The following is an 18,604-nucleotide window of genomic DNA, read 5'->3' as shown; positions in this document are numbered from 1 at the left end:
CCTGGGGGGGGGGGGGGAGGGGGGGGGAGGGGGGTATCCGGGGGGGGGAAAGAGGGAATGCCCGGGGGGGAACTGGGGGGTCCTCGGGGAGGGGGGGATGAGGTGGGGGAGCTGAGAGAAGGGAAGAGGCCCTGAGGGCAGCGGGGTAGGGGAGGAGGCAGAGAACGGCGGCAGGGAAGAGCTCGAGGCAGCGGGCGGTGTCCGGCAGAGCTAGGGCCGTGCCGGTGCCGGTCCCAGCCGAGCCGCCGCCGCCGCCGCCGGGCCGTGAGGGCCCGACCGGCCGAGCCGCCACCGCGGCGCCCCGCCTGCCGCCCGCCCCTCGCGGCTCTCGCGAGAGGAGCCCGCGGAGCGATCGCGAGAGCCGGGTCCCGCCCGCCCTGAGGCGGCGTGTGCCGGGCGGCGCGGGTGGCAGCGCAGCGCGGAGCGGTCACGTTAAAGGACATTAAAAACGTCGCCGTGTCACACCGTGCCCTGCGCGGGGAAACGCTTCGCAGTCACAGCCCCATCCAGCCTGGCCTTGAACACTGCCAGGGATCCAGGGGCAGCCACAGCTGCTCTGGGCACCCTGTGCCAGGGCCTGCCCACCCTCCCAGGGGTCCAGCTGCCCTCCATCCCTGCCCTCTGGCAGTGGGAATCCTTTCTGTCTTGCCCTGTCCCTCCAGGGTCTTGTCCCCAGTCTCTTTCCAGCTCTCTTGGAGCCCCTTCAGGCCCTGGAAGGGCTCTGAGGTCTCCGGACCCTTCTCCCGGTACCCCCAGCTCTGCCAGCCTGGCTCCAGGGCAGGGCACACTGCGGCGGGAGCGTCACGGCCTTCTCGGCCCCACACCCGAGAGGAGCTTCCTGAGGGAACAGAGCCTGTCCTCGGAGTGAAGTGAGGGTGTGGATCATTCGTTGTATAAGAAACACTCAGATAATGCATTTACTCCTGCGCAGGTTCCCTCACACCCCGTTAATGTGCCGCTGGTGCTCACAGGGGAAAGCGGGACACAGAGCTGGGCTGGAACATGGAACCAGCTCTGGCCGTGGCTGCAGCCGCTCCCTCGGGGTGAGGGGAGAGATAGGGGAGAGAGAAATCTGAGCCAAGTCAGGGTGCGGTGTGAAGGGAGAGAGATCCCAGCGATGTGAAGTGTGCACGTGTTCACCCACACAGACTCTGGGCTTGGCTTTGCTCCCTGCGATGGGATTTAGTAACAGTTCTCTGCACTGCTGTGACCAAGCACCTCGGGCAGCAGAGGGTCACAGTGCACTTGTGGGCACAATCCCAGTGCCTCCAGCTGCAAATGGTGTGGGGAGCATGTGGGAGAAACAGAAGGGAATCAGTTTTCTCCTTAAAAGGAGCAAAAAGAACAATATTTAAGAAGTAAAATATGAAATACCTTCGTGAGACACAGCATACATTGTGCAGAACTGTCAGCTGTGACAATGGTGTCACAGCTTTCTCCTTCCCACCTGATTCCATACTTTATATACCAATATTTGCACTTTGGCAATTTAATTGCTGCTACGCTGATGGCCCATTAACTTGCCAGCCTACTCTCTGCAGATGGCAGTGCAGATTCACATTCCAAATCCAGCGCTGCAAATTTTTCCTCCTTGTGAAGCTGGGTGGTTCCAGGGTTTAAGTCTGCCCTGTTCAGCTTGTTCCTTCTGGCTGCACTTACTCTGTGCCAGCCTGGCTGCTGTGAGCCAGGAAATGTTTGTCTAAATAATGAAATACAATATAAATGTGACAGATTTGAGCTCAGAACCATACCTGGGTTTATTTTATTTAATCTAGACCTGGGTTTCACACACTTTGGTTTTATACTAAGTGTAAGAGTCAGCTCAAAAATCTCTCCACGTGGCGCTCAGGTGCTGGCCCCTCTCCTATTTCAGCTCTTCCTGTTGGAATTTGTTTGATTTCCCAGATCCTCTGAGTTCAAGGTCAGAACTTGCCCCCGCACAATTTTTTGTGGTTTCCTTTGCATATCTGGGAACTGAGGCAATACTGGGGAGTTTTCATTTTCCAATTAATTTGCCGTTTAATTTTATCTGTGTTCCGCGCCCTGTGATCCCGTCCTAGTCTGTTCTTTTCCTGGCTGGAAAGGTGTTCCTGCTGCCTCTCCCTGGCTGTAACCTTACACTGTGTGTTGGAATGATGTATCCCATGGCATGTCCAGCTCAGCCTCTGACAAGATCTTGGCTGATCCTTGGCAGCTCTGCCCACGACCTGGTGTGAATGGGGACATCACTCCCCAGGCACTCGAGGCGTTGTATCCTGAAACAGGGCAAGCACAAGAACTCAGCCTAAATCCCTGTGCTTATCGTGGAGAAAGTGAAGGATCCAAAGAAGACAATTTATTTGATGTTGTATCAAAACCTTCCAGATCTTTCCATGTGTCTTTTCCTTTTGTCTGCCGCTGACCAGATTAATATACACAAAGGTTATTTAACAAAATAGTAATAAAACAGCAAACTCTTATATCCACTAATGTAATCAAAAGTAACCCAGCCAGCATTTATAGGCTTTTTTTCTATGTCACAGAGAAGAAAAACTGATGCAACTGAATGACTTTTCTGTTAGCATTACCAGGGTGTCATAAAAATGTGCAGAAGTTTGATAATATAAAATTACAGTGGTTCTGGAAGATGTTAACATTTTCCAAGGAAGAATGCTCAGGACTGGTGGCGAGGTGTGTAAGCAGGAGCATGAGAGCCCTTATCAGCAGAGAAAACACGCAAAAGAACTTCAAAAACTGCTGCTTCAACCCTTGTACTGTTACAGCCCAGGACAGGGCATCCTCCTGCCTTGGTTGTGCTGATGAAATCCATCACATAAATTTTATTTTCTCCTTCAGACATTCCGCTTTGCAAAGGAATTGCTGATTATTTGCTTGCTTTTTTTTTTGCTTTTTTTTGCTTTTTTTTTTTTTTTCTTTTTTTTTTTTTTTTTTTTCTTTCTTTTTTCCTGCTATGAGGTTGGAAAGTTTAGGAGCCCCACGTGTGGTATTTTTAGAACCAGTGTTGCATTGTTACTGCCATGGCACTTTTATCAGTTAAAGCAATAAAAAATCTGAGGTGTTGTTCCAGCCAAGTATTTTGATCCCTTCAGGATCCAGAGCAGGTTTTTAAATGAAAGATACATTTAGCCGTATTTATTTTTTGTGCATAATTTAACTCAAAGATAAGAAGGCAGTCTGATTTAATAATCTAGTCAGCATTACAGAAAATTGGTGATTTTAAAAGCCTCTGATTAAAGATTCTAGGATTCAGTTTCCTTCCACTGTAGCAGAATAAACCTTTTTTAAATCCATTACAAGTTGATGTTTTTTTACAAACATTCTGAACACAGAACTCAAATTATCCCAGACTTTTAGCATATCCTTAAAAACTGATTAACATACTCCATCTGTTGGTATGCCAAGCAACTGTCCAAATGAGCAGCATTTCCATGGAGATTTGTAAAACTCCGGTTAAAGTAGGAAAACAGCTCTAGCAGGGGGATGGCATTGGAGGGGTTTTACTGGAATGTGGTTGTTGCACTGGCAGGTGAGGTTGATGCTTAAAGTGCAAGTGTTCAGGACCTCCTCACCCCAGAGCTGTGTCTGGGAACGCTTTGGGTGCTCACTTGCAGGAACAATGGTAAAAATAATTCCTTTCCATTTCAGCGCTTTTGATGAGTACCCAGTGGCTCTCAGTGCTCTGAGGGCATCCCTCTCCCATCTCTAATAAAGTGTAACTTGGGCTGCAGAAGCCAGGTAAGGCCTGTTGACTTCTCAGGAAAATGTTTGCTGTATCTCTGAAATGTTTGCCATCTCTGAGATGGCATTTGAGCAGCTGGAGAAGGACTTGAATGGAATCAGAACTGGGGTTTGGAGCTGAAACGGGGTTGTGTTTATTTACGGGCACCCGAGGGTTGGAAATCTTTGTGAGAATAAGTGCTTTGGAGTGAGGTATCAGAATCAATCTCCTGGAACATGTTGCTTTATGAAAACAAACCCAGGAACATCTGGGATTGGCTCACCAAATGGCAGCCCAAAGAGCAGACCTGTATCCAGGGAATTGTGATTGGCTTGAAGCTGCATCCCAGGCCGGGAGCAGGGAGCACATCTGTTCCTGGGAAGCAGCTGGGGAGGCTCAGTGCAGTCTGGCATTTTGGAAAAAGGTGTTTTCTCTCAATAGTATTCCACAGAAGAAGGTTTGTTTTCATTTTTAGTAGCAGCTCCGAGGGGCTGGTGGAATTCCTGTAACAGCAAATGACATTTCCAGCAAGGATAAAGCCACAGCTGCTGGCAGGAGCTCCCATAGGTTATTGTGGATAATCACTGAAAAGGCAAAGCATTGATTTTGGAGTGATTCTTGCAGGGAAGTGTCTGTGAGGGAATGAAGAGTGAATGGTGCTCTGGGAATGGTTTTGTCGGAGATACAGAGAGGAGCTGACAGCTCAGGACTCACGGAGCTCCTGGGGATGCAAACCAGGGTGGGAATGCCCAGAGTGGGCGTGGGGGGATCAAAATTTTCCTGTTCCCTCCATCAGGAGTGGCTGCAGGAAGGGGAAGGCATTGCTGTGGATTTCCCTGGGAAGGGATGAGCTGCAGAGGAGCAGAGCTGCAGCCAGGTCCTCTGCAGCTGCTGAAGAAGGTGGCCTGGGGAACAAGAAGTGGGGCAAAAAGACAAATATCCCTGGAGACGAGGTAGCTGTGGCCATGGAGGGCGGCAGGAAGCTGTGGTGATTCCCTGCTCCTAGAAGGAAAGGTTATGTGTGCTGGGAAGGAGCTCAGCCGGAGTGCAGACAAGTGTTTTAACACAAGGAGTTGAGGTTCTGCTGTCTCGTGTTGTGGTTTCACAAAACATCCACCTCAATTACTGTTGCTTTGTTGCTGGGGAGCGCAAGCAGAGGAGGAAAATAATAATTTAAATTTAACTCTGCTAAATATACATGAGATTTCCTGGGACAAAGAAAAGACTTCGGTAGCTTGAGGGGGTGTTGCTGTGCCAGATTTCAGAGGCTTTACTACAGCCAATAACATTCTTGGAACAGCTTAGTTGGAAGCATTTTTATAACACTTTTTTAGGCAACACAAATACAGCCATTGCCTCCAGGAGTGTATGGGATTGCTCTGGAAGTCACACCAAGTATATCTGTGTGCTGCTGATTGTTACTGGATTTATTTGGGGGGATTAGAGAGAGTCCAGGATGATACAATTTGCAGACCATGCCCTTGAAATGTAAAGAAAACATTTAAAAATGTATGTCTGGCCTCACTTTCCTCGGATGATTACGGCCACAGTATACACACTCAGATACTGCAAGGGCAGGGACTCTGTGTTTTCACTCTCCCCAGGACAATGAAGCCCTTCCTCAACTCTTGTTGCTGAAACTTGTAATAAAGACTCCAGCTGCCACATGATGCCACTTACAGTAGATCTAAGTTAACTACATTTCATGGGTCAAACAGGTAGTAGATAATTCTCCAATAAACGTGCCTTATTTAAAAAATCTTCTGTCTGGTGCATGGTATTCTTCTGAGGCACTTTCTGATAAATGGGAATTGGTTGTACAAAACATCTTTTTAAAAAAAACCTTAATTTGATAATGTGAGTGCTGCTAAAGTAATTATTTTCTGAACCGGTAGGGATGGGGGCAGTTTTATGTTGCTGCCTATTCTAAATTTGATAACAGCTTGAGGCCAAGATTTTAAGGCATTTAAGCATCCCCAGCTCCATCAGGGAATTTTCTGCTCCATCCACCAAAAACCCCAACAGTTTTGCCATAATGTATAGAGGTTCATGTGCAGTGTCACAGGACAAAATCTCACCTTGTCCTGGTTGTGCTCTGGATTCACAGCTGGGAACTGATGTTTTTGTTTTAATAATTGAATATCCCCGAACTCACATTAAAGTAACCAGTCAAAGCTCATCATGCTGAGGGACTCTGCTTCTCCAGGGTGAGATGTTTCCACGAGGAGGGGGTGGATATTTGGGGGGTCAGAGCTCGGGCCAGGCTGGGACTGGCTGGGAAATGCACTTCCCCCAGTCAGCCTTTCCTCTTGGGAGAGTGCTCCATTGCTGAGTCCTCGGGAAGCTGCAGGAGACAAGAATATTCTGAATTTTACAGCCTAAAGCTGCCTGGCCCCCTCCCCACATTCCTGCCCCCAGGGGCCCCGTGCTGTACCCAGGGCAGTTTGACCAGGAGCTGGGAGAGGATTTTTCACTCTGGTTGCTGAGCACTGCTCTGACCTGCACCGGCTGCTTCCTGCAGAGATGATTTAGGGCTGGATTCAGTGATCCTTGGGGTCCCTTCCACGTCAGGATATCCTGTGATTCCATGATCTGAGGCTGCGGTGCCCGTGCCGTGCCCCAGCCGGGCATCCCAGCACTAGATGGTGCCAGGCACCGCCGTGCCATGGTGGGGAACGGCAGATCCAATTGCACAGGCACTGGAGCGAGGCAGAGCCATAAAACTCCGCTGCAAACAATGTTCATCAATTATGGCATAAGTACTGGGCTACGATAAAATCAGCAATTAAGGCCAAATGCTTATTAAGGATTGAGAGATTCAATGAGAGCTCACTGGGCCGTGAGCAGTGGTGCTGGAGCCCAGCTGATTCTTGTGCTTTTCCCAGCTTACACACAAATGGCTGCTGCTGTTTACCGCTTGCTCCAGGAGACAATTGGGAATGGCAATTCCACGGGAAGAGCTCTAAAAGGCCAAGTAATTTGTTGCAAGCAGGTGATGATGATTTCTGTATGTGAGTGCAGGAATCCGCTGTCTCAATAGCCCAATTCCTTGTGCTGTTTGTCCCTGCTGGTTGGGTCACAGTTATGATTCCAGGCCTAAATGGCTTTTGGGATTTTTTCTTGTAGACTAAGAAAGCCACAAATTGAGCATCAGAAGTAGTTGGTGTGTGTGTCAAACCCTGACATGAGCTTGGAGCGTGCTTTTGTATTCCCAAGTATATTTTAAGAAGAAAAAAAAGAAAACAAATTATTATTGCAACACCTGGTTTGAAAAGCACTTTTTATCCTACTTGGGAATCTCCTGTGGCTTTTTCTGCCTTCAGAGTAGAATCCCAGGATTTGATTAGTAAACTCCTGGTCACAATTTGGGCAGATTTCCTTTATTGCTCTGGAGGAATTGGCATTTCAGTGTAGGAAAAGCAGCAGATTGAGCTGAGAACTAGGAGAGCTCTCTGTGTGCATTGTGCATTAGCATAGTTTCAATTATATATAAAGTGTGCATTTCTAATTCAATTTAGGTGTCAGTGAAACAGCAGCCATTGAACAGTGGATATTTACGGGCTCTCCAGCACGGAGCTGAGCCCAACCCCACTCCCATTATGCTCATCACATCAACAGGAATCATCTTCCCTGGGACTTCTCTGGGAACCTTCCAGAGAATGCTGAGAGCTCAGACAGCCTGTGCAGGGCACAGGAGGGATGAAAGGAGACATGCTGGGCTGTCTCCCAGTCCAGTGCTGGGTGTGCATCAGGGACATGGCTCACAGAAGCCACAACACCTGGATGTGCTGGGTCCTTCCTCAGCAGGACAGTGTACTGGCTGTGTACTTCAGTGTGGGCTGGGTGAATTCCCAAGTCCTTTCCAGGTCCATTAGCCACGAATCACTGCAGTAAAATCCTGGGCTCCAACCTTAAAGGAAATGGAAGCAGACGTTGTGTAGATGCTCCTGCAAAGGCAAAAGGAATATTGAGCCAGCTTAAGGAAAAGCTGACATAGGGCAGAAATGGGATACGTTTTCAAGAGCAAATGGTTCCATTAAGTCCAGGGAAGCTCTTGTGTCCTTGGAAGTCAGAGCTGGCCTGAAGTACTGTGTCCATCCAGGGCACTCAAAAACTGAACAGGCCTTGATGTGCTAAATTAGGTTACAAATCACTTAAACAATGATTCCAGAGAAAATTCCTATTTCCTTGTCCCCCTTACTGTGGTTTGTCCCTTTCTTGCCTTTGCTCCTTGTCCTCTGCCGCACACCCACTACAGAATTTTAGTTGTTCTCTAAGTGCCAAATTGCTTCTGTCCCGTCACTCGATTTTTTCTAATGTTCAGTCTAATTAAGGCCTCGGAGCCAAGACGTGCAGAACAAGGGGGTCAATTGTGCTCCCACTTCCATGGTGCGAGCCCAGAGTGGCTCTGTGGAATGCTGCAGTAAATTTCCATGAGCCTGGGCAGAGCTGCTCTGCCGGGCAGCTCAGGGGGAGCTGACTCAAACCTCCAGAGCGTCAGGAGGGCACCAAAGACAATCCATTACCACAGGGAGCTGCCACACTGCATGGGAATGAGAAAGGAGATAGCTGGGAGGCAGCCAGGCTGCCTCATCCCGGGGTGTCCTTGGGAGCTCTGCTGTCCTGTGGGGCTCTGGGAGAGGGAGAGCAGGCTGGGTGGGCACAGGGGACATCCTCGGTGGCCACGGCTGCTTCCCCTCTCGGGTCAGCACAGTGTCACAGAACCCCAGTTGGAAAAGACCTCCAAGACCAGAGTCCACCCTGTGACCAACCCCAGCCTTGTCAACCAGATCACAGTGATGGAGCTTTTCACAGCAATTGGTTTCCTTTTCTGCCTTCTAGATGCTTTTTCCACAGGATAGCGGTTGGCATCCAAGAGCATTCCTGTGGGAACAGAGAGATCAGGAAGGGGAGTGATTGTCAGGGCTGCTTCAGTGATGGGCCTGATTTAATGGGATGGCTGCGACCCAGGCTGGAGGTTGAGTTGGGAAGTGATGCAAGTCGGAGAAGAGAAGAGAGGTCACGTAAATAACATCATGCAGCGTGTTTGCTGTGAGCAAGCAGAATGTGAGTCGGGCAGAAATCTGTCTCTGTCAGGGACTCCTGCCGATCCATTTCTCCATGGATCAGCTGCACGTAAAGTTAATCTGCTTATGCAGCAGCTGAGAGGCTGAGATGCCCTCAATGCCCTCATCTCCTCCCTGCGTCCACACAGAGTGTCCAAATCCCAGGGGAGCAAAAATTCCATCTGCATTTGGCATGACCACCCCTCATGCCTCTCCTTTCCTCTCCCCCTCTGCAAGGCATTGGGTGGGACAGGACTGAGCAGGAGTGAAGTCACCTCTGAGGACACATATGGAAGGTGTCCCTGTCCATGGCACGGGGTGGAATGAGATGAGCTTTAAGGTCCCTTCCTGCCCAAACCATTCCATGATTCTGTGGGCTGGGGTGGAAGCTTGTGGGCTTAGAGCCTCAGTGCCACTTCAGATTGTCCGTATCTCTGTCATGGGTGTTCAGAGGAATCACACGTGTGTGTGTGTGTGTGTGTGTGTGTGTCCTCCAAAACCCTGGGCTGGCCTCCATCAGTGGCTGCTTGTCCTCAGCAGCAGTGTCAGCCAGGCTGCTCCAGGCAATCTAGTCTGACCAGTGTTGTGCAGCCACAGGAGCTCAGATGCCACAAAAAGGAAAAGAAGAAAATCTTTATTTTGTCCTATTTTCAACTCAGCCAAAGTGTGTAGGTTGGAAGATTCAGTTCATGTTTGTAAACATTAGTGGCAAATGTGTAGCTTAATCTGCATCCTATTTTATTTATTTAATTTACAGTATCATTCATAATACCTCATCCTGTGTAACATTTATAGTCACATTGCAAGGGCCAACCAGAATTAATCCATGATGCTTCCCTCTGATTCATTTCTAGGCAGAAACCCTGGAAGGCAATTTACATTCAGTACAGGTGTTCTTTAGCACTTTGGACCCGTGTTCCTTATCACCTGGCCTGGTGGGTCAGCACAGTCCCTTCCCTTTTGCCCGTGATGCTGCCTCCAGGCCTGCCTGCTCCACGATCCAAGGGCTGGTGGATTCCAGGGAGCTCAGCCACGTCTGCACTGCTGTGATTTCCTGTAAGGAGCAGTGCAAGGTCGTTGCTGTGGGGATGGCTCACGCTGGGCTCGCGGCGGTGCTCCCTGCTCCTGCAGAGCCCTGCAGCATCGCGCTGCACGTTGGGCACGGTCCAGCTCCAGTGTGGAACACCTGCCCGTGCTCAGGGCACTCCCTCTGTGCTGCATCACTGCAAAGCAGGGAAACCACTGAGGGAGCGCTGTGCTTCCACGGGGAAGAGTTTGGGATGGGGAAGGGCTGGGCCTGCTGAACACATCAGCGTGCATCCTTGGCTTCCCTGGTTTAGCTGGATTTCTGAGGCCCCAGTCACATGCACCCCTTTATTCAGCTTTATTTAGCTTTGCTCTCTGGAGGAGACCACAGCCAGTGCACTCTGAAAGTGCTTCTTCCTGATTGCTTTCCCTTCCCAGCTGCGTTTTAGCAGGACAGCAGGCCAGCCAGTTGTCTGCACACCTCCTGCACTTTGAACTGTGTCCTAAGATCATCATTTTTCCAAGCCCCCTCACCCCCTCTGGGATTTCTCTCCCTGCTTAGCACCACGCACAGCAACAAGCCCATTTTCATCACCTGAGTGCCTTCAACAGATTCTCAGTCTCAACAAGTTAATTAGATTAAAGTGTTTAAAAAAAATCACTTTCACAGTGAGACATGAGCAGAAAGCAAGATGCTTCTCCTCATCTAAGAGAGCAAGAGCCATGTATTATATCAGTTAATTGGTTCAGCTGAAACTTGGATAATTCAGTCACTCCAGAGTGAGTGATTTCATAACAAACCCTTCAGTTCACAGTAGTCAGGGTGTGTGAGGATGTGCAGCAGGGCTGTGTGCAGGCAGGGCTGTGCAGGGTCCTGTGAGGAGCTCCAGGTGTCTTCAGCCAACACAGCCACCAAGGGCATGAACCTGCCTGGATGAAGGGAGGAGCAAGCAGCAGGTGCCCAGAGAGGAGTAATTATTCCTGGGGACCTCTTGACAAAGGTCATCCTCAGATGGTTTTAATGCAGCCTCTTAAGCCTGCACCTCAAGACTGTCTCTGTTACAGTGATCTACATTTTTAGCCCAGTTTTCCCCGGGATGAAGTGTTGCAGTCACACCATCTGGCTGCCTGCACACTTCCCTCCCGGAGCCTTTGTCATGTGCTTTGACATGTACTATTAGGCAGGATTTGCCAAATTGCTTTTGCTATACTTTTGTATTTTTCAATAACTAACACTACTAAAGTTTGCTTTCAAAAACACTTACCTCAAAGATGGTGGGGAAGAGTCTCCCAAGTGGTATTGAACATATGAGATTAGGCAGGAAAATGTGATTTCTCAATGGGGAATTTTACATCAATTTAATTGCAGTCACAATACAGTTGTGTTCATCCCACAGGTGAGTCCTCACCTTCAGTACCTACCCACAGGACAGCTAAAGCTTAATAATTGCTGCAATCATTAGTGAGGATTGAAATTAGATGAGCTTTAAGGTCTCTTCTGACCCAAACCATTCCAGGTTCATTCTGCACCTCGCAGGGGTCAATGGAACTGGGGTTTTTTGGCTTGGCTGGTTCAGATGAGGTGAGGGGGGCCCTTGGGGAGGGCTCTGTCCATGCACCCCGCTGCCCCTGGAGAGGGTCAGTGTGCAGAGAAGCTGAACATCTTCCTTGGCTGGGCTCGGTTGGGCTGGGCTCGGCCGGGCTGGGCTCAGGTGGGCTGGGCTGGGCTCCGTTGGGCTGGGCAGGGCTGGGCTTGGTTGGGCTGGGCTTGGCCTGCTGCCCCTGGAGAGGGTCAGTGTGCAGAGAAGCTGAACATCTTCCTTGGCTGGGCTGGGCTTGGCCGGGCTGGGCTGGGCAGGGCTGGGCTGGGCTGGGCTGGGCTGAGCTGGGCTCTGTGCCTGCACTGCTGGGCAGCGGAGCACCAGCCCTGCCTGAGCCATGGCTCCGAGCCACGGCCCTGTTCCCTTCCAGCACTATTGAAGTGCTTCCCTCTGTCTAGACTATTCCGTGTTCCTCTCAGTGCCTTTTTATGCCCAGAGCTTCATGGCAGCAGCCTGGGAGCATAATTCCCTTGCCCTGGAGAAACAGGCGTCAAGACAAGAGCAGTGTTGGGGCTGTTTGTGCCCTCCTGCAGCGTTGTGCCCACACAGAACAACTCCTGCCTTTCTCACGGCATCTGCTCTCAGGCACAGTTGATGAAAATATCCTCAAAGCCATTTTATATCCAGCTGCTAGTGAATCTACTGGAAGTACATCCACACATTTTCAACCTACAGCTCATGGAACATGGAGTCAGAAGTGTTAAGTTCTTTGTTTGGTAGAGGACATGCTAGAAACTGCTGCTTCAAAAAGATTAGGCGCGGTAATTAAAGCATAATTGCTATTAATAGTTGTCTTCCTAATCAGACTTATCTCTCTATTGCTCCTTACCTCAGAGGATTTTTTTCCTTCTCTGTGTTTTTCTGGGAATGTGTCTGTTGTAGAGGAAACAAAACGAACCATGGCCATAAAGCTGTGGGTAAATGTGATTAATTCAGTGAGCCCAGCGCACACTGGTGGCTCCTGGGATGGGTGGATCCATCCCCGGATGGGAGTGGATGTGTTTTCCTCACCTGCCTGCCCTCCTGGCGGTCTGTCACTCCCTCCAGCCCCGTTGTGGGCAGTGCAGTGGGTGGGTGCCCCTTGCCCGGGCTGTGTGCTGTCCCTGGGCGCTGGCAGGAGCCACAGCAAGGGCTGCTCCTGCCCGATGGCACTCCCCTGTTCCACAGGCAGGGTGCTGGGGAGGACAGCTGGGGATCTGCACGTTCCAGCCCTTGGCACAGCCTCTTGGAGGCTTCGGAGTGCAGCCCAGCCCAGCGTGGTGCCCGCTGCGTTCCTCTGTTGGCACAGGGGCAGGGCAGGGAGTGCTCCGGCAGTCCTTTCTCTGCTTCACTTCGTGCAAACACATCCTCCTGTCTTGGTTTTATCTTTCCTGCAGGCTGCCTCTATCCCACTCCTCTGTGCTTTCCCTTTTCTGCCATTCCCATCTCTACTTGCTCCTTCCTCTCCCTTTTTTCTTTTCCAGTATTCATATTGCCCCCGAGTGCAGCCGTGCAGCTACAGGAGAAATCCCCAAACAATCTGCCAGCCCTTTGAAGAAGGGTTGTGTTCTTGTGTGTCAGCTTAATTACTGTGTCCCACTGAGGATGCCAAGGCCTTCTGGGAGGGGAGAGCAGAGGCAGCTCTGGATTCAGGCTGGGACTGTGCCCGGGGCTCTGCGGGGCTCCCGTGGGGCACTGCCTGTCACCTCTTGTCACCCTGTCTGTGCCTCCAGCATCTGATTGTGCTGGATTTATTAGGGGTTGGTTCCTACAGACCTGTCCCTCAAGTGCTGAGCTCCTCACCTGTGATCTGGGAAAGTGCTGAGCAGAGTGCTCAGAAATAAGCTCTTCATTTAGTCACTGAGCTGGGTCAGAGCTGGCCATGCCTGGTGGGAGCAGGCCTGCCCTGCACCACACAGAGGGGAAATCAAATTACAGAGTCCCTGGGGGCAAATCCTGCTGACTGCCCTCCCTGCTGGCTTCTCTCCCTGAACCTGTAGATTCTGCTTTTCCCACACCCCAGGTCCTGCCTGTGCCTGTCTTACCTGGACACTGTCCATATCGACAGACTGAACTGCCCAGAGCATGAGCTTTGTGAGAAAATCCTTATTTTTCATGGCTCAACACCTTTCCTGTCCAAACACTCTGATTTCCTGGAAACAGCATCAAGCAGTTGTTAATGGGCCTGATCTCATGAGCTCACACCATTCCCACTGACTTCCTTGGCAAGTGAATATATTCATTTACATTCAAATAAAATAACACACAAAGTTTATTAACAAAATGAATATATCCATTTCTATTATTTATTATAGAAATATTCCTATATTCATTTTTCTTTTGCAGTCTGCTGGCACGTGTCTGCCCTTCTTATGAGGCCTTGCTTTAGCAATGGAGGGAGGCAATGGAAGGGATATACAGGATTTGGGCCAGGCTTATCTTACTCCCCATCCCAATCAGGCTAAGCCAGAGCATCACCTCTGGAACCAGAGCCCCTCTGGAGCTTCACGAGGAAGGCTGCAGCTCTGGTGACACTGAGCTGGAACCTCAGTTGTTTTTAAGGAGGGTGTTTTGGGGTGGCCTGTGGGTGCTGTGTGCATCAGCCCAGCGTGTTTCTGGAGCAGACAGGGTCACATCAGCGCCGTGCTTTTTACAGAAATAGCTCCCAGATGTAACCATTGTGTCACAGCACATTTATGAAATTTGGCAGAATTGCAGGATGTGTGGGGTTTGTGTGCGTGAGGGTGAATCTGTGCTCCAGCCTCCTCTCTGACCTGCAGACAAGGTTTGTCCCAGCCTCTTGGGCTGCGTGTCCTTGCCTAGTTGGGGACCACAATAAACAGCCCTGGGTGCTGATAAGACAATGCCAGGATTTGAACTCCAGCCTGGAGTTTTCCTCTGCTGGCTGAGATGGACATGGAAGCAGAGTCAAGACGGATCAATCTCCAGTGAAAAATGAGAACAGAATTACTTCCCTTCTTGCATCTATTTGACAATTTTCATGGCTTTTTAGTACTCTTAAATGGTCTGAGGAAAATCCAAGCATGAGCGAAAGCAAGACTGGTAAATGCTTTCATTCCTTCTGATGGGCACCAAACATCTCCTGTTTCTGTTATACTGTGATTAATGGTTTGATGCATCTGTGAAAGTGGAGAAAAATAACCCTAACCCTGTGCAAGGAGCTTTCTTTGCAAAACAAAAGGCCACACAAGGAAGAGGGCATCTCAGGTTTGCTCCTGGTCACGCGTGTTTCCAGCAGCGTGTTTCCATCGAGTCACATGGAGAGTGATGAGCAGTGACACGTCGGAGTTCAGCTCCCTCCGTGTCAGAGGAGGCAGCCTTTCAGGGGGCTTGCTCACAAAACTGGAATAAGGAAGGTTTTTCTCCTTGTGGGAGTCAATAAACCATCTGGCAGAGGCTTGGGAAGCATTTTCAGTGGGGGTCCCTGGAGCCCTCTCGTGGGGTTCCCACCTCACCAGCTCTCACCCCAGCGTGCACGGGACAGACAAGGGCCAGGGCAGGTGGGGACAATGTGCCAGGAGCTGTGCCACCAGCCAGGGTGACCGGGCAGGGCACGGCCAGGGCAGGAGGGCTCCCGTGGCCCCGGGGCTCTGCTGCTGGCCTTGTGCCCCACAGGCTGTGTTGGACACTGGGGCGAGGCTGTGCCACTCCAAACCCAGGAGATGCTGGTCCCCACGTCTCGCCTGGCGTTGGGAGGAGCAGATGGAACCTATTTGTTGGATGTCTGAAGGGCATTAGGAAAAGGTCAGTGGCTACAATACGGATGACGTGCTTCAAAAGTGCATTAAAATAGCACAGTTCATTAAACTCTGAGGAGCAGAGTGTTCACAGTTAAGGGGGGAATTGCCTTTACAATCCCCTTTGTGGCTGGTTTTGTGTGGAGGAATTTAAAATAGTTTCATGTAGTTTGGCCTAGGGTTTTTTTGGCCTTGTTATGAAATATTCATATTGCAGTTCAGAGAACTGAATCAGGACTTGCAGTCTGCTCCTGTGACTGACATGTATCCCCATGCCCTGCCTGTGTTCCTGTTTTTTCCAATACACACCCAACGGTGGAGCAAACACTGTCAGTGACAAGCACGTTCCCTGTCATTGGGAAGCCATCCTTGGTAAGAACAGATTGCCTTCAACAATTTGTCTTCAACAGATTGTCCTCAGCCTCCTGAAGGAGGAGTGGATCTGCTTCTCCAACTCCAGATTGGAAACTCTGCCCCTGAGCCATGAAAGCAATGGCAGAAAACAGCTCCCTGTGTTCTTCTGGAAATAGAAGAGGGTTGTAGACGAAGCCAATCAAACAAACGAGGCAGTGGTTTAATGAGAGTGGCCAGGGAAGGAGCCCAGGGACTGTGCCTCAGGAATGCTGGGCACCCATCCCCTGCTGCAGAGCAGGCAGGAGCCCCTCTCAGAGGGTGTGGGCACCCAAAGGATGAAGACAAAAGAACTCTCAGTCTCCTCCAGCACCACCAACATGGCAAACAAATCCATGGCCAAGCATTTCCTTTGGTGCTCTGGTGCTCCAGGCACCTGCCTGCCCCAAAAGAGCCCTGAGCAGCCCCACGGCAGGCACTGCAGGAGGTTTCATCCTCCTGGCCCTGAAACACTCAGCAGCGGGATGGAAACTCCCTCACCCAGCAGTGTCTGGATGCCAGCACTGCCCCTAACTCTTCCTGGGGGCTGCCAGGAATTGCTTTGCTGGGAGGGGCTGGCCGGGGTCACGGCGAGGGTTGGAGGAGGAGGGAGGCTGCTGGTGCCCCTGCTGCACCAAGGGGTGGTTCTGGAGCCTCCTGGCTGAGTGAACATCACCCCAAAATGGACAGGGCAGCTCTGGAGCTCCCTGCTCTAGGTTCCATCGCAGTGCCACCAGCAACGGGCTTGAAACGGGCACGAGGGGCTTCACCCTCACTCTGTGCTGCTGAACCCCTGAAATACTGCAAGTGCAGAATTCCTGCTCTGTGTGCTCCCTTCCTCAGGGACAGCCAGGTCCGCTCTGGTGGCCAGCAGTGCGGGGAGCTGCGGATGAGTCAGTGTCTCGCAGGGAGGGAGGGCAGCAGCCGCTCCTGACTCACCGTGCGCATCACCAGCGCTGCGGATCCAGGTGCGGCTCCTGCGGGAGCGCCGCTGTCCCCGAGCCCCCGGAGAGGGGCCGCACGAGAGGCAGGGGATGCTCCCGCCCTTCTCCGATGCTTTTTTAGGCGCAGCTTTGCCCGGCACGGATGAAGCCGCTGTCGTTCAGCGCTCAGGAGCCGGGCGGGCGCGGCTGATGGGGCGCACAGCCGGGACAGCCCGGGCTCGGGAGCGCTCAGCTGGCCCTGCTCCGGGCACAGGCTCACCTGGGTGACAGCAGCGGTCTCAGATGCCACCCACGGGCCGCCGAGCCTTTCCCGCTCCCCAGTGGATGAGTAATTTGCCCCCGCAGCATCTCCCGGCAGCGGGAGCGGTCCCGGCTGCCCAGCCGATTGGAAACTCTGCCCCTGAGCCATGAAAGCAATGGCAGAAAACAGCTCCCTGTGTTCTTCTGGAAATAGAAGAGGGTTGTAGATGAAGCCAATCAAACAAACGAGGCAGTGGTTTAATGAGAGTGGCCAGGGAAGGAGCCCAGGGACTGTGCCTCAGGAATGCTGGGCACCCATCCCCTGCTGCAGAGCAGGCAGGAGCCCCTCTCAGAGGGTGTGGGCACCCAAAGGATGAAGACAAAAGAACTCTCAGTCTCCTCCAGCACCACCAACATGGCAAACAAATCCATGGCCAAGCATTTCCTTTGGTGCTCTGGTGCTCCAGGCACCTGCCTGCCCCAAAAGAGCCCTGAGCAGCCCCACGGCAGGCACTGCAGGAGGTTTCATCCTCCTGGCCCTGAAACACTCAGCAGCGGGATGGAAACTCCCTCACCCAGCAGTGTCTGGATGCCAGCACTGCCCCTAACTCTTCCTGGGGGCTGCCAGGAATTGCTTTGCTGGGAGGGGCTGGCCGGGGTCACGGCGAGGGTTGGAGGAGGAGGGAGGCTGCTGGTGCCCCTGCTGCACCAAGGGGTGGTTCTGGAGCCTCCTGGCTGAGTGAACATCACCCCAAAATGGACAGGGCAGCTCTGGAGCTCCCTGCTCTAGGTTCCATCGCAGTGCCACCAGCAACGGGCTTGAAACGGGCACGAGGGGCTTCACCCTCACTCTGTGCTGCTGAACCCCTGAAATACTGCAAGTGCAGAATTCCTGCTCTGTGTGCTCCCTTCCTCAGGGACAGCCAGGTCCGCTCTGGTGGCCAGCAGTGCGGGGAGCTGCGGATGAGTCAGTGTCTCGCAGGGAGGGAGGGCAGCAGCCGCTCCTGACTCACCGTGCGCATCACCAGCGCTGCGGATCCAGGTGCGGCTCCTGCGGGAGCGCCGCTGTCCCCGAGCCCCCGGAGCCCCCGGAGAGAGGCAGGGGATGCTCCCGCCCTTCTCCGATGCTTTTTTAGGCGCAGCTTTGCCCGGCACGGATGAAGCCGCTGTCGTTCAGCGCTCAGGAGCCGGGCGGGCGCGGCTGATGGGGCGCACAGCCGGGACAGCCCGGGCTCGGGAGCGCTCAGCTGGCCCTGCTCCGGGCACAGGCTCACCTGGGTGACAGCAGCGGTCTCAGATGCCACCCACGGGCCGCCGAGCCTTTCCCGCTCCCCAGTGGATGAGTAATTTGCCCCCGCAGCATCTCCCGGCAGCGGGAGCGGTCCCGGCTGCCCAGCCGGTCCCGGAGCCCACCAGGAGCAGGATGAGGCGGGGGGCCCTGCTCTCACCTGGATACTGTTGCTTGGGAAACCACTCCCTCCTCTTCTGCTGCTTCCATGGAGTGGTTCTGCCTTCCAGAAGGCAATATCGCCATGGAGCAGCCCCAGGGACAGCGCAGGTACAAGAGAAAGCACAGGGAAGAGGTGGAAATATTCTGAATGTTTTGTGAGTACCTAAAAATGTTTGTGTTTTCACGTGCAACATCCAGGGAAACTGACTTGCAGTGGTGTGGGGGTGTGCTCCAGGCTGCACTCTGCTCCAGGGCACAGTCTGCTGGGCTCTGAAGACGAAAGTCTGACCCCACAGCTCTCAGGGCCTGAGATTTAAATATGGTGTGAGTCCTCAAGGAAAAAATTGGACATTTCATTGGAATTTTCTTTCCTTTTCCTGGGAGATCCCCCTCTGGTGACCAGGACATTAGTGTGGCTTTTCCCAGAACTCA

General features: G+C 52.0%; 1 protein-coding gene across 1 annotated transcript in view; it reads right to left on the bottom strand.

Annotated features, from left to right (window-relative positions):
- Positions 1-343, bottom strand: part of GOLM2 (golgi membrane protein 2) — a 17,818-nt gene extending 17,475 nt beyond the window's left edge. Inside the window, exon 1 of the mRNA XM_041464995.1 lies at positions 65-343. The gene's annotated coding sequence lies outside the window, so the exon portion shown is untranslated. The remainder of the gene's footprint in view (positions 1-64) is intronic.
- Positions 344-18,604: the final 18,261 nt, after the last annotated feature.

This window comes from Pyrgilauda ruficollis, unplaced genomic scaffold, assembly GCF_017590135.1.
Source record: "Pyrgilauda ruficollis isolate IOZ18807 unplaced genomic scaffold, ASM1759013v1 scaffold186, whole genome shotgun sequence".
Lineage (NCBI taxonomy): Eukaryota > Metazoa > Chordata > Aves > Passeriformes > Passeridae > Pyrgilauda > Pyrgilauda ruficollis.
Note: the sequence above shows the minus strand (reverse complement) of the source record. Positions and strands in the feature narration are given on the sequence as shown.